The 16,300-nt window shown below is 40.2% G+C and overlaps 1 protein-coding gene across 1 annotated transcript in view; it reads right to left on the bottom strand.

Moving 5' to 3' along the window:
* LOC127062568 (bifunctional heparan sulfate N-deacetylase/N-sulfotransferase) overlaps nucleotides 1-16,300 on the bottom strand; it is a 278,099-nt gene that overhangs the window by 245,689 nt on the left and 16,110 nt on the right. The window contains exon 2 of the mRNA XM_050991036.1: nucleotides 5,643-5,712. The gene's annotated coding sequence lies outside the window, so the exon portion shown is untranslated. The remainder of the gene's footprint in view (nucleotides 1-5,642; nucleotides 5,713-16,300) is intronic.

Below are 16,300 nucleotides of genomic sequence, written 5' to 3'. Positions count from 1 at the left end.
TGCGTAAGCCTCGACTGTATTTAAATTATGTAAGTAAAAGTGGTATAAGCTAGCATACGGTAGTTGAGAAGTTGTTTACGTCAAAATTGCGTTCGCGGAGTTCGCAGGTAGGATCGCAAGAACTTTTTGACTTCGTCGAGAGTCAAGATGACTTGAAGTTTATTTTTGTTATTTTTTTTTCTTCTTGTTCTTCTCTCTTTCTCTCTCTCTCTCTCTCTCTCTCTCTCTCTCTCTCTCCCCTTCCTTTTTCTTTTTTATTTCTTTTTATTTATTTATTTAATACTTTTTTAATAAACCCCAAGAAATGTTCTTCTCAATGCGTTGTAAGAAAAGTCTTGGAAAGGATTTAGCGATGCGAAAAAATCTAATAGGAAAAAATACGAGGACCGATGTCGGATTTATTTGGTAAGAAAATTATACGCCTCGAAAAATCTTGTGTACTGTTCTCATGTCGGCAAACGAAAGGGACCAAACGAGGGTCGAATATTAAACGATGGTGGAAGAGACGGGAACGTATCGTCAAACGTTGAACAAATATCGACGTAACTCGAACGAGAGCTGTACGAGCGCTTATACCATACATACGTTTCAAGCAGCGTTCATACGACGTTGGTAAAGATAGATACATCGAACGATTGCCGGTCGCTAAATCAACATTCTCCTCGAACGAGCTAATTTGTGTCAAGCAGTCTGTCGATCTATGTCGTTCGAACGACAAATATCCGATTGTCGATTTGAAATGACTTCTTTTCAATTATCTCGAGACTACTTAATAAAGAAGACGAGGAGGACGCGTAGCACGTAAAAGTTTAAATTATACGTCTCGAGACTTCAACGATGTTTCCCTCTCGATTCCAATAATCCAACGACAAGAGGACAAGAAGGATCGTTCTCGTTCGTTGGTTCGTTCGTTCCTTCAAAGATCTCATTTCGAGCGAGTCAAAGTGCGCTTAATCGTTCCGAGTGAGCGGGAATACATTCGACGGAATAGCGAAGAAGTGTTACGGAGGAAAAGACCGAGTTAATTTCATAATACGCGTCATCGATAAGTATGTCGTTACTGTAATCTGCCAACACTACGTGGGCCCATTGGAAAGGTGGATCGCTTAATTTCTAAATGGGAAAGGAGGCCAAGAGAGCTTCCCTCTCAGCTAGATAGTAGACGCGAAGTAGCGAAAGGTATCCATGACAACGCGATGACAACGGCTCTCTTGATAGTCTGGCAACATCAAAGAGCCTGTCGGGTATTAGTGTCCAGCCTCAGCAATCGAAGCTCGTTTCGAAGAGAGGCGAAAGAGAAAGATAGAAAGATATAAAGTAAAGTGACAGAGAGAGATAGAGAAAGAGAGAGAGAGAGAGAGAGAGAGAGAAGAGAGAAGAGAGAAGGGTTACATAGATTGAGAGACAGAACCGAATATAACGCGGACGTGAAGGGGAAAAGACAGAAGCGTCGAGACGAGGGAGATATTCCTAGTCTATGGGGTAACTGGTAGCACCCCTTTAGCTATTGATCAACGACGAGTCACCAACAACACGCCCTCTTAATTAAACCCTCTGGCAATCTGCTAGATCGTCCTTCGTCAGTGTCCTGTAAGAAGGAGAAGTACACTTAGCGAAGATGCCATCGAGACACCGATTTTGAATTGTCTCCTTTCTTCGAAGTTAATACGATTTTCTTCTGGAAATATTCTCTTTTGAAATAAAAAAAATCATTCCCTCTCCCCTCTCTCTCTCTTTCTCTCTTTCTTTCTCTGTTTCCTGATTCCATAGGAAAATTTTTATCCGTCTCTATAATACATCGAAGTTAAATTGTGGCCCGATTCGATCCAACTTTCAAGAGAGTATCCCTTTTGAGAAAAATCACGAGCAAAGATCTTCCGCGAGATTTCGTTTTTGGTAGAAAGAGAGAAGAACGTCCACGGTCCTCGAGTACCCTTCGGCTTTTATAGGAACTGAAAGGGACGAGAGAACTTGTGCTCTCGAACGGACGGAAGAGGGAGGAGCTTTAATAACGAGCTAAGAAAACGTGCTCTATTTCTTAGAAAGGACAAATAGAGAAAGAGAGGGGAAAAAAGAGATAGAGAGATAAGAGGAGAGAGAGAGAGAGAGAAGGATGGAACAAGAGTTTAGTTCGTCGCGTTGGATACTCGAGATCGTCGGAGAGAAAGAGAGAGAAAATACAGTGCTCACAAAATAAAATGTTTCTCTTTCGACGAGCGAAGAAGATGTCTGAGTTTAATATTAACGGGCTGCTCCGTACCGAATTAAAGATGTTCGCCGACTCCCAAGAGTCACCCTTAATTATTCGACTTCACTGTCTCCCACTTCGCGCCCTCTAATTCTATTTCTCTCAGTCTCTAACTCGCGCGCTCTTAAGGCAAAACTTTCGCGCGAGTTTCTTTCGAAGGTAAAGGAGGATAATTTTGTGCCGCGTTGATTCAGAGATGTTTCTCGCTTTTCTCGATGCCTTTCTTTTTTTTCTATTTTCTTTTCTTTTTTTTCTTTCTCCCTCTCTCTCTCTCTCTTTTTTTTAATTATAACCTTAATGATTCTCGGATTTCGCCATCTTATTTCAACTCGAACTTTCTTTCGTCTCTCTCTCTCTCTCTCTCTCTCGCTCTCGCTCTTACTTTCCCGTTTATCCGTCTGTACCATCTTCGACAAACATTTATTCGGAAAATAATCGGAGGAATCGTAAGGAAAAACATTCGTGAGAATTTCACACGGCGTACCGATTAAACGCGCGTTTCCACGAATTCCAACCGAATGACTAATTATACCCGGAGGATCTCTCGTAGGATATAGAAGGAGAGACGCTTTTACGAGACAATGAAGCAGCAGTTTATAGGTGTGGTAGGTATCAGCATGCCGAGATACCAAGCATATCTTCCATTTCGTTGAGGCAGCACAGGGGGAGGGAGGGGGTAAGAAGGAGGTGGGTGTAGTCGAAAGTCGTTGACAGTGCGATGACTCGAAGGAAGCTGAAGTAGGCGACAAGAGAGAAGGAGATGAAGAAAAGGATCGAGGATAGAAGAGGAGCAGCTGTAGCAAGAGGATGAGAAGGAGGAGGAGGAGGAGGAGGGAAAGGGAGAATTCAAGCTCATTCGCTGAGTAATTAGCAAGGAGGAGCCGGTAGAACGGTTTATTAGCGCGGAAAGCACCGAACGTTGCTCGTGTAAATATTCTTGCGCTATTCCGCGACGCCACCGGTAAGTTCTCCGCTAAATATCTAACCTCTAGCCGCGTAATAGCGGATGTGTACGGTGTTACCAGCGTACCTAATCTTAACGACGGTAGATACGACGCCAATATTTTTCCGTGAAACAGGGAAGAAAATTTTCTACGTCAGTGATGCTGATGTTAGTGCTGTTCCCGGTACGGCCAAGATTCTGGACGAGTTTTCTCTTCTCATTTACTGAGACTTTCAACCCCCTTCTTTTCCTCTCGTCTTCCCCTCGCTCGCTATCCCGGTCGAGATTTATCGCGTGTAATCTTTTTTCTATGTTAGCGAAATATGAGAAGAAAGAGAAATAATAAGAAATGAATAGGTAGATAAATAAATTAATAAATAAATACATTTTGGATATCGTTATACGGTGAGAAGGTATTCTCCATTGAAAATCATTGAAATAATTTCGTTGCTAGCTATCGTTAATTTGAAGAAGAATTCTTTGTATATACATATGTATATGTACATGTAAACTCTCTCTTTATCAATGGTAATACGATCTATCGTCCGGTGACTATCGAAATGCTTTGCATTTCGAATTATTTTCTATACATTATGTACGATTGAACTGATCTCTTCAATGGCGTATCATTCAACATGTATTTCCACTGTAACAACCTATCGCATTTAATGAATCGTTTTACTAGCAGAATTAACAGATTATCGAATTATCATCGATACACTCATTGAATGCTGAATGATAACCGAAGAGTATTTTCGTGTTTATAGGATTGGACGTTCGATCGTAACTTGGTACGATCGAATACAATTAGTTCATTAAAACGAGTGTGAAATGAACCGCGTGATAATCCTTGAGTCATCTAAACTACTTCTGTCTGTCATTCGAGACGTCTGAAAGACATGAAACGAAGCGCATCAGGGAGGATAGATTTCTTGCGGTGTTTCTCGTAACACGTTAACCACACGGAGCTAGAGTGTGAATCAACGGGGGAAAGAACGGCACGAAAACACGCACGCAAACGTCACAGTACATTTACCGAAGTGGCGATCACGAAGTGGCAAACGCGTTTCCTCGCGCTACTTGCTTTTATAACGGACACCAGCTAAACTAATGGTCTGTTCAAACGCGTAATGAAAAACGCGTGGCCTCCCGCGCGGCCGAGCAAGTTTGCCGACACAGTAAATTGTTTTCAGCTAATTACATCGATGCTTGGGGCATTCATTGCACCATTCGCGATATGTTTTGCTACGGTAAATCGTAATTTACAACGGCAAAAAAAAAGTAGGTAGGATCCTAGGTAGAAAGTAAGCAACAAATTGCCATTAACCGCGAATTAATCTCTTTTTGTCTTTTTTTTTCTTCTTTTCCTTAAAAAATAACGCGCATACCGTCGCGATAATCGTTGTTGTTTTCCATTTTTCTTATTTACATATTCTTTCTTTTTTTACTGTCATCCATAAAGATAATAGTAAGCGTGTATTTGTATACGTTCATGGTCGATAACCTTCGTCGCGATAAGTTTGTCTAACGTACGACTCCTTCTTAACGAGTCTATTTTCAAGTTTATTCCTTTCCTTATAGCATGCTTTTAATCCCAGATCCAACTTTCTCTTAAAAACATTCGGTACGATCGCAAAACTGTAATTTCGAGGATAGTTCTGACGAAGATAGAAATATATTTCTTACTGCGTTTGTTTGCCGTAAAACTTATCGCTGTTTGTCTCTTAACTTTCTCAAAAAGGAGTATCGTATTCTCGTAAAAAAAGAGAGAAAGAAAGAAAGAAAGAAAAAGAAGAGAAAAAAAGGAATAAAAGGAAACACCTTGAGAAAAGAATCAACTAAGTCGAGTTAAATTTCTACCAATAGCAATTACGATCGTCTCGCTTTTGACTTTTCGTCGTTGGAAATAGCAAAAGGACGAAAACGAATCAACAAACTCGTCTCACCAAGTTTGACTCACTTGAAACGTTCATCATGTAAGTTTTGAGAATGTACCGAGTTTTCGGATACGGCCAGTTGAAGAGTTCTGTAAACAACGTCACGTCCGATGGAAACGGAAGTGTCCTGCATTGAGAGATAACCGCAAGTATCTGTGAGTGTGTAATTGCAATGAAGAGAAGAATGTGGGTAGAAACGAACGAATTTTCCAAGAGTCATTGACATCAAACGAAGAGTGTATGTTTTTTCTTTCGAAATGCTTCCTTCTCTTTGCTCTACGAGAAAAGAAAGAAAGCAAAAAAGAATGAGAAAGAAAAAATACAACAAAGAGAGAGAGAGAGAGAGAGAGAGAGAGACAGAGAGAAATAACCACGGAAAAAAAAATACTTATCGAAGATATCGTATTTATGTAATATAAATGGATTCCGGAAATTATCGTGTCGCTAGCGTAACATCGTTCGTTCATGCGAACGGTCTACAGTTAATGCAGCGTAGGAGTAAAGGGTAACTAACCTTATTCACCCCATTGTGATGTTTGACATTTGATGTTCTCCGGTGTGTGCGACCACTCACATCATTGAACCTGCAAATGGAAGTATATGTATACATGATAATGTTTTGCGATAAGATCGATTAAAGAACTTTTTGTTAATTCTCATTCTAGAACTTTTGAAGGAAGTCGTTATATACCTAGATGTTGTTAAGAATAAAAATGATTGAACGTTTATAAAGTCATATTAAAAGGTCACCCATCATCCGTTCCTTGGCAAAAAAGGTTAAATTTCAAAAAAAAAAAAAGAAAAAAACTTTACTCTCCAGTATTCTCCAACGTGTCAGCGTATACCGTCGAGTAAGCTTCGATGAATTTTACATGAATCCAAGCCTTCTATGTTTCTCTCTCTCTCTCTCTCTCTCTCTCTCTCTCTCTCTCTCTTACTGCTCGTTTTCACATGGGAGCAAGTTAATAGCAGTAAAATAGAACTGTGCCGGTCGACCTGCTCGTTAAAAGAAAGGGCGATAGGCCAGACGATACAGTTGCACCTTTCACCCTCTTTCACTACTTTGATTTAACTTATCCGAAAGTTCCTTTCGCCTCTCGTCGATTCACGAAGGAGCGTTCTTGAATGTCCTCGAAGAATGTGGATGGACGGACATAGCTCGATCTATTCTATCTCTATTTCCGTTTCTTTTTTCGTTTCTTTTTTTCTTTCTCTTTCTTTCTTACTTTCTTTTCGATTCAAAAGTATCCTCAACGACAGGCACGTTCGGTACCGTCACGGGCGGAGTAAATAAAAGGATTTCCAAGTTTCCGCCAGGTAGAGAACTACCTTCAGGGCAATCCTTCTCTCTCTCTCTCTCTCTCTCTCTCTCTCTTTCTCTTTCTTTCTCTCTGTCTGTCTGTCTGTCTTTTTCTTTCTCTTTCTACTTTTCGTCCATCTTTCCCTCTTCTTTTCTATGCGAACCCGTTAGAAGCTCTTTCTCTGTCGGAGGACTTCGAAGGAAGGGACGACGAAGAGGTACATGTACCGCGTGGGTAATCGCTTGGTGAGTCTTCTTTCTTTCTGTCTTTTTTTCTTTTTTTTCTCTTTCTTTCTTCGAACGATTGCGATATCGATTCGTTGTTTCAATAGTGCCGCGAGCTACGCGAGATATTTCTTCTGGAAACGATCGGAACGAAATAATCGTGCTCACTCGGACAGTAAAGAGAGATAAAGAAAGAAAGAAAGAAAGAAAGAAAAAAAGATAGAAGGAATAAAAAGAAATAAAAAGAGAAAGACAGAGAGAGGGAGAGAGAGAGAGAGAGAGAGAGAGAAAAGGAAAAAGAGAAGAAGAGACAGAGATAGAAAAATAATAGGGGAAAAATTACGGGTGGTATCTTACTAGAAACGAGAAGAACGTAATTGCGTGGAACATTTGTGGCAACGCATTTGTCTTTCCCGCGTAGTACCTACAGCGCAAAATCGACCCTTGTAAAGGCGCTTTCCATTGAATCTCACAAACACGTTCCAGAAACGTTTCCATGCGACTCCAAATGTCCATTTTGTGACGTCCCGTGGATCCTCTAGGAGCTTTTCCTTGCTACGGAAATTGTTCCTCTTGTCGGCCGTTATACGTCCGCGTACGTTCTATTTATGCTAATGAGGTTTCCTTCGGACGTTGATACTCCCTTGGTATTTTCGTCCTTTCAAAGAAAACGTGGCCTTTTGAAAATAATTCGCTTTATCGAACTTCACGACCCTTAAAAGAATGTATATCTTGAAAAAACGTAGGAAAATAAAACCAACGGTTTTTCTTACCAAGGATATAACATTATTCTTAGTAAGACGGAACGAACAAATTTGCGGGGAATTATCGTATATTCAAAAACTCTTAATAATTAACAAAATGACGATTGTCCTTTATACGAGAACTTTTCGTTTCTCAGCAAAGTGAACGTCAATTAGTTGAACGTCGACAAAAGGCCATCAAAGTGGCAGAATATTTGACTAATGACTTTTCAAATGGTACTAATTGCCTGAAGAAGTAGATGCGGCCGTTCTATGAAAATACAACTTTGCAACGTCCACTCATTTATAATCTGCTACTATTCGCAAGAGGGAACGGTCCTGAGCCAAGCGTTACTTTATTTCAGTAAGGAGCGAAGCAAAGAGGAGAAAGAAGAATAAAGAGAAAGACAGACAGAGAGAGAGAGAGAGAGAGAGAGAGAGAGAGAGAGAGAGAGAGGGGGAGAGTGAGAGAGAGGAGAATTTGCCAATTGCGAATTTGAAAGCTTAACACTGGAACTTCTCGAGACCACTCTTTGGAAACTTGGAGGAAAGTAGTCTCATGAATTCGGCTGTTTCAATTCCAAGCGGAGAGCGTGAGTGAAGCGGGTCGATGGATAGAGGTGAAACGTGGGGGAGGGGGAGAGGGTGGTTTTTAATATTGCAAGCTCGAGCGAACGATTTTCGTGAGTATCAACCTACACTCGAACGATCTCCTCTTCTTCCCTCTTCTTTCTCCTTTACTTTGGTGTTCCTTGCATTTTTAACTACTCTCTGCTAGTAGTAGTAGAGAAACTAAGATCCGGACTTCTTTTCTTCATAATTTATAATAATCCGCGCTATGTTAAATCCTTGTAAGCGAAATTGTTTCACGTTCGTGCTTGTAAAAGAGACGAGCGGGTACTTTGCTATTAAAATAGACTGATGGTTTTAAAAAGATAATGAAAGATAGTGATAGAGGAAGAATTAAAAGTTCTTCCCAATGGACTAACGTAAGATATTAGAGAGAATAAAGTAAACGTCTAGACGAAGTTTTACGAAATATCTATCAATAATCGTCGAAACTACCGGTGATAAAATCGCATAATCGATTTAGAACATTCTTCAGAATCGATCGGACAAAAGTGACCGAGTTTGAGTCTAGAGATTTAACGGGGCTCTAACAATGCTCGAATAAATCCGTCGGGATAAGAAATATCTTTTTGAGGAAATTCCGTCGTTTTATTTTACGCTTTTTCTATGAATTGTCATCGGAAAGACAAGAAAAGGAGCTTTTCAAGTTTACGAATTTTTCCCTTTATTCCTTTCCTTTTTTCCCAACCCGGTGAGGCTTTAACCGGTTGTTTTAACAATGATAACAACAAATTCAGGTTACGTTGGAATGTGTTATTTATGTAGCCACGTGTGGTTGCAGCTTTGTATCGTTATGCCAAGTGTTGGGGAGGAAGGAAAGAGTGAGAGGGAGAGAAAGAGAGAGAGAGAGAAAGAGAGGAAGCAAGTGAAAGAGGGAGAGGGAGAAAAAAAACAAGAAACCGTTGGAAACGTTAAACGCAAACAATGTAAATTCTCCAACAAGAAGAAAGAGTGCGTTCAACGGAGCGCATGGAATTCAAGCGAGGGAGGAGTATACCTTTTTCTGGGAAAGTATTCGTGTGAAACTGGCAGCACAGATAAAACTTTTTTTTAACCCTGCTAATTGCGCGATAATCGACAAAAGAAGAGAAAAAAAAAGAAAAGGAAAAAAAAAAGAAAAGAACGAAAGAAATAATAAAAAGAAAAAGCAACGAAATAAAAACAAAAAAAAAGAGAAAGAAAGAAGAAAAAAACGTTCGAAGATGCATAGCTACGTAATATTACTACGCGATAAGTTCGTCTTAAACAATTAGTTATTGCGACACATTTGAGTTCGCCATTTGTAAAAATCGTTTCGTGAGTACCCTCTTGAATTATCAGGAAAAGCGATTTTTATGACCGATACCATGGGAAATAACGAAGTAGGTGAAAAAAGGTAGAATATCTCGGAGTACGTGGACGAAGGAAAGATCTCGAAAGAAGGGATGAAACACCGTTGGTCTAACGAGCGTGCTGGTCGAACGTTATACTTGCCAGAAGTAGGTATTCAGCTAACCGTGCCGAACTAATCCAGAGAAACGAGCGTACGGGCCGATACCTCGATATTTAGAGTTATTGCTCCGATCGCGGAAAGTTTCGCGTTGTACTCGTATGCCAAGAAACACACAGAGAAAGAGGAAGAGAAAGAGAGAGAGAGAGAGAGAGAGAGAGAGAGAGAGAGAAGAAGCAGAAAAAGAGGGAGAAAGCGATGTAACACCGCTCGCTTTATTGCTACGGTCCATTAACCGCCATTTCGGTTTCGCGTGTACGCTCTTCGCTTGCCACGAGCCAGCTAACGCGAAAATCGTTTGCCCCGTTCTTTTTTTCTTTCTTCTTTCTTTCTTTCTTTCTATTTTCTTTGTTTCTTTTTCCTTTTCTTTTTCAACTTCAAAGGAGAAAGAAAGTATAGGGAGGAAAGAATAGGGAATAGTTGGCCCTTTAAATTCTACGAATTCGAAGGGAAACTTGTTTAGAGAGAATAATTTGCAAAGGGACGAAGAGGGGAACGAGGTATATTTTCTCACCCATAAAGGGCAAAACTTTCGCGAAAGATAAAAAAGAGAGAAGGATATAAAGGGAAACGAAAGCGTTATAACCCGTGAAATTTTCAAACGAACGTGCCCGAAGTAAAAACTTTTGTCCGTCTTCCTCATTTTTCCTACTCGAATCGGAATTGTGATAAAATCGCATTCTTACTGAAATTTGTACAGGACGATTAACGTTTGCTTCGAGATTTTTGTCGGACGTTTCTTCTTCTGTTTTTCTTCTTTTTTTTTTTTTTTAATTAATGATCTTCCTCCTTTTCTCAAATTTCGTTCGGCCATTGGAACAAGAAATAAATTGCCTTGTTTATTTGAAAATTCTTGTAGTTATAGAAAAGTAAAAAGATGTTCTCGATCGAACAATCGGTCGAATCGACTTTCGATCAACGCTATAAACCTCAGCGGATATAGTTAGACAGTTTCGAGTAGACTTCCGGCGTTAAATTTTTATCACGAGAGTTTGATAGAAGTTTGACGGTAAACGACCGACTACAGACGAAGGCTTCCCTTTAAAAGTAAGTTTGTAACAAGATACGTGTTCGAGGAACATGGTTTTAGTCGGCTCGGCTTTCATCGCCATATATTCCACGGTGAAAACTTGAAAATTTTGTGCACACGTGCCGTTAGCTCGACAGCACGAACGTTATTGCCTGTCAATTCTGTTGCATACGAGAGGGGCCGATCACGTGTTGCTCGGGTCTTACCCACTCGTTCCTCTCAACTCGTGTATTCTCTTGACATCGTCGAATAACTGTCGGCGACCACGTGTTCTACAGTAGATATATATCAAGATTATGTATTTATCAAAGTATATTCTCTATCTATGACGGCGACATTTTTGATTTATCAGTTTTCCTTTGATTCGATCAAAATCGTTTTCTCGCTTGTGATTTATTTCAAATCGAAATGTTACGTTCGAACGGGGTGTTGTGAAAAAAAGGATAAGTGAAATATATCGATTTGATTTGATTAACGGTACATAATACAATAGAAACCCTTTTTGGTACGTTCGAATATCAAGGACAAAGAGGGTTGTTGAAATCCTCTGCCACAGGCTGGAGAAACGATGGAAAAACACCGACCAAAGAAAATATCTGTCGTTCGTCGTCGTCGTCGTCGTCGTCGTCGTCGTAGTTGTCGTCGTTTCTGGATAGCTGCCGGTGTTGCTATTTCCGTCGAGTTGGCGATGGGGTGACAGGGAAAAGGGAACACAATGGCGTGGGCGGCACGCAGCCGCTAGGGTAGCAGACTTGCCCATTCGGCATTACGAATGTAATTTATTTTACTTCACCTGCGATCCTTATCACGAGCCCCGAGCTTATTTGAGTGAGCACCCTTCCAATAAAGGGGGTTGTGCTTGAAAGAGTCGAATGTCTATACCGATTGGAAAGAGAAAGGGGGTAGGGGAATTCAGTTGAAAAGAGAGGGGGAGAGAGAGAGAGAGAGAGAGAAAAAGGGTAAATTTCTTTCTTTTTTCTCTCTTAGTAAACCTTCCATACCGTTTAATTCGAAAGGACTTTCTTTAGCTTACGTTCGTCGATCGTTATCCTAACGGCACAGTCCGTGACCAACGTCGTCTAATTATGATCCTGACCGTCATCGCTGTCTGGTCATTATGGTAACGCGATTACCAAGTCGTGAGGTAAACGTTATCGCGATATATCGGATAATAATCGTGCACTGGTCAATTATTAGCACGACTGAATTACGAAAACGTATATATGTATGTACATACATACATACATACATACATACATACATACATACATACATACATACATATATGCATACATACATACATGCATATGTATGTATATGTATGTATATCGTAAGTACATGTACATATTGTTTAAGGTAGGTACAGACCACTTCCTTACGTTTGTTCGTTGATAAGGTATTTAGACGATATGTCGTTAAGCGTCCAAGCAATTAGGTCTATCTAGGTAAATTAAGAAACTTATTTTTAGAATGTTTATACCGAGAGTCACGATATGTCCGACCATAGAATGGTCGTAACTACTGTCATTTGCGCCTGTAACTACGATTTGTCGCGACGAAATGATTTAACGTTTAGACAAATTCATTAATCATCTTATTCGACCGTGCTTGAATTCATTTGCATAGTTCACGTCTTGAAATGCTCGACGGACGATTAAGTTTGAAATTGCTTACCCTTTGAGCTACGTTTTCTACGACAACGAAACGATGTGGTTAAGAGGCCAGATAAAGATATCCACCGAAAGGGGGTGGATCGTTTGTTGGTCGGTCGCGTGACCAACCCCACCTCTCTTGCCTCTATGTCCGAGTAGTTTTTCCTTTTTGTTGAATACGTACAAAGACATGATCACGCGAACGCGACCATTCCAATTAGGCCCAACGTGAACTCCATCGAACGACCTTTCTATATTTTCTATACAATGGAAGAAAGGAGAGGCTCGTATACGTTTTCACATTTGGAATTATCTATCGTTCATTTGCATGCAACCATAAGTTTTTCGTGATTTGTTAAACACGAACGTAATACAAAAAGAAATATACATATATATTTGTATAACCTACATATACATATACATATGTATATATATATATATAAAACCTACATATTTATTGCTTGGGACATCGTAGTAAAAAGAATGTTTTTTCATTCTCCGATAAACAGTTCGATATTGCCGAACTGTAAATACCAGCCAATACTTTCTACCATGAAAATCTTTATCCTCGAAAAGCAATAATAACTTGTCCTATTTATTTAAGAACATATTTTCAAAGGTCGAATCATCGAACAGAAAAGTATCACGACCTATTTTATCAAAAAAAAGCAAACATTGCGAAGTAATAAATATTCACTGCTGATTTTTCCGAGGAATGCCATTAATTTCGAAATATCAAGGTAAAATTGAAGACGAGGAATCATTACGATCGACGCAAGATTGTCTTCTTTATGATAGCGCGAATCTACCAAGAGATTGGGGACAGATTGCATCTGAAAGATAGAAGAAAGGACACAGGTTGGATGAGCACCCACTGATATTGCGAACGCTCGAGTAAAATACCTTTCCCTCTATGGTTTGCGTGGGTGGATGTGCTTCCGAGCACCGAATCACGCTTCTTCCCTTTCATACGTGCTTTCTCGAGCCGTGCGACTCGGCAGATAGAACGTTCGCCCCCATGACCGTGCGCCTGCTTTATGACGAGCCTCCAGTCATGCAACCGAGATTATCTCCGGTGGAGAGAGCAATAGCTTTTAGAAAGGAAGAGACGGACGACCTGAAGGCAGCCGTATCAAGACGAACGAAGAATAAGGGATGGAAGACGCCGCTCGATAACATTCAGAATCGACGATAACGTAATGTTACTAATGGCTCATAGGATCGTATTGCAAAATAAAAGAAGAAATATGAAAAAAAGAAAAAAGGAAAAAAAATATAGAAACAAAAAGGAAGCAATCATCTTCGTTCGATCGTTGAAACATACATAAAAAGTAAATGTTAATTAAAATCGATGACATATCTGCGATACGTTTATTAATAATAACTAGATACCGTTTCGTGTATCGACATGTGAACGAACAAACGTAGGAGAACCGAACGTGATAACGTTCGTGATTTTAACCAATATTTGTCGTTCACTAAAAACCAATGGAAACGAGTAGGTATGTAGGTGTAATAGTCGAAATATCCTTGACAATACTTTATCGGCAGTTTAATTAACGGATCGATTCTCTTCGTGATTAACGCTAACGTCGCGATATATTTGTTAAAATAATTAAACAAGCATGTTTCTATATATAATACACGTCGGAACGAATTTTAGCATTATAAAGCGTATATCATTTTCGTTTCATTTTCAACCCGCATTTATACGTACCCGTGTTACATACATTTCTCGTTTAATACCAGTGGTCTACGTATTATCAAAGGTTTTTACGTTCCGGTAGCATAGAGCAACAGACAAGAGAAAAGGGAAAATTGTTCTGTTGAAACGAAGGATTTACAATGTAACTGAAAGTTCTCTTAACGATGAACTATTAAAAATAGCGATGATTAAAGAGAAAAGAAAATTCAAACGGGGTGGACAAACATGAAATAAAAACAAACGTATATTAAATCTTCAAAAAGTATTCGTTTTACCGGTAAGACAGATCAAACATGGGACTATCAAAGTCGTACATATATGTATACGTATGTATATATGCATTTATATATATATATATATATATATATATATATATATATATATAGACACACACACACACACATACAAGGTACTTAGAATCGTAGATATGCTCACTCACGAGCCATAGGCATTATCAGAGACGTTGTCAAGCCAACCAAAGTGCGTCTATGTATATGTGTTGCATCAATCAGACCGCCTCGCTTCCATGCTACCTACGCAAATGTTGATGATCACCTCGCCTTGAGTAATTACAACGGATGGAACGTGACGTTCTCGCTTTATCGGACCTTGCATTGTGGTTACCTATGTCGTAAACCGAACGTTGTGTCTAGGCTCGACACAGTGTCTACTGGTATCGTTACGTTGTCGATCTTCCCATAAGATCTTTGTATTACGTTATTGTCTTCTATTTCGCGACACGCGTTCGAAACACGTCACACAACAATAAATCATAAAACATCAATTCCAAAAGATCGACGAAAGAAGGAAAGAAGGAGAAGTTCGACGAGCGTGAACGTTCTTAAAAAAATTATGTCGAATTAAATGATTTCGATTAAAATTATTCGATTAAAAAGCAAACGACGAAGGGTAAACACGAACAATAGGATCGAATGAAGTTGAACGTCGACATTAATTCACTGTCGACAAGAACGAGATCGTCCCAACTGTCATAGGTTCCCCAACACCATCGCAATTACGACCGTTTCCCAAAGCCATCGACATAACTCTCGATTTATCTCCAGACTCAGCCGTAAAGGAGAGCGGTGGCTAAGAAGGGGGTGGTAGAGGGATAGATGAAAGGAAGGAAGGAAGGAGAGAGAGAGAGAGAGAGGGAGAGAACGGGAGAAGGATACGCGCGCGCTCTCGCGGCGATCATCGTCTACTGATAAAGAAGAATCACGGTACACGCTTTTTCCATTCACCTTCCTGGTTCGCTTGCTCGTTGACTTATTATTATTATCATTAGCATTATATCCGTGCAGCTTACCCTCTGTGTACATTTAGAAGATTAACGTCGCTTATCTTGTATATTTTCTACGGAATAGTTTCATTTCGCACGTACACCAAGACGTAGTTACATCAATGGGGCGGTTTCTGGGCCCCTTACAAGGCACTTTCCTGACCTGGCTAAGAAGATAGGGAAGAGAAGGAACGTGTGGAAAGGAACGAAGAAGGAGGAAAGAGGAAGAGAAGGTAGAGGAGGAGAAGGAGGAGGAGGTGGGGGTGGAAGAAGAGGGCAGCTACAAGAGAGTCGAGGGTAAATGGTCTCCATTGTACTTTTAAACGCCCCCGCTGCCGTCAGCCTCGAACGTTCAGCGTTCCAAACCACCTTCTCATCCCTCTCTCCTTCTATTCCTTTTCCACTCTCTCTCACCGAGCTTCTCCTCGTCCTAGCCGCCCAAGCAGTCCTTCGCGATTATTCAGCGATGACAAACGACTGTCCCATCCTTGCGGGGGTTGCTTGCATCCACTTCCAACCTTCGTCGACCTTACAACCCTCCCTCCCACCTTTAACGACTTTAACTCACAAATCACTACCACCATTTCATCCTCACTCTTCCTCTCTTCCTCTTTCGTGGCCTTGCCTTCCCACGCTTTTCTTCTTATTTTTAATCCTTCTCTTCGTCACAGGCCCTTCTCTCTGTCTCTCTTTCTCTCTCTCTCTCTCTCTTTCTTTCTGTCTGTCTGTCCTTTCTCTCCTTTCATACCCATCTCACTCCGTGGAAGACAAATTGGTGGAGGATGTAGCGAGTCGTGACAATAAGAGGGAAATGAGAGGGGATAGCAAAAACACGAGAAAAGAAGCCCATAGGCATTGGATGTTACAGAAAAGCAGTCGCTTGTCCGGCTCGGTTAAAAAGAGAACGAAAGGTATCGATGATTAACGTTCCTCCTTTGACGATGCTGACGTAGCAATAAAATTTGATGATCGCAATTATGCATTATTTAGATACACGTTCCACCTACGGTAATCATTTTTTAACGATATTCGTGAAAAGCTAATAACGTAATAATGTATCATAATACGCGTTTATAAAATATCAAAGGACAATGACTTTATAGTTAAAACAACTAC

Source organism: Vespula vulgaris, chromosome 3 (genome assembly GCF_905475345.1).
Source record: "Vespula vulgaris chromosome 3, iyVesVulg1.1, whole genome shotgun sequence".
In the NCBI taxonomy this organism is placed as follows: Eukaryota; Metazoa; Arthropoda; class Insecta; order Hymenoptera; family Vespidae; genus Vespula; species Vespula vulgaris.
The sequence above is the reverse complement of the archived record's forward strand: the minus strand, read 5'-3'. Positions and strand labels throughout refer to the sequence as shown.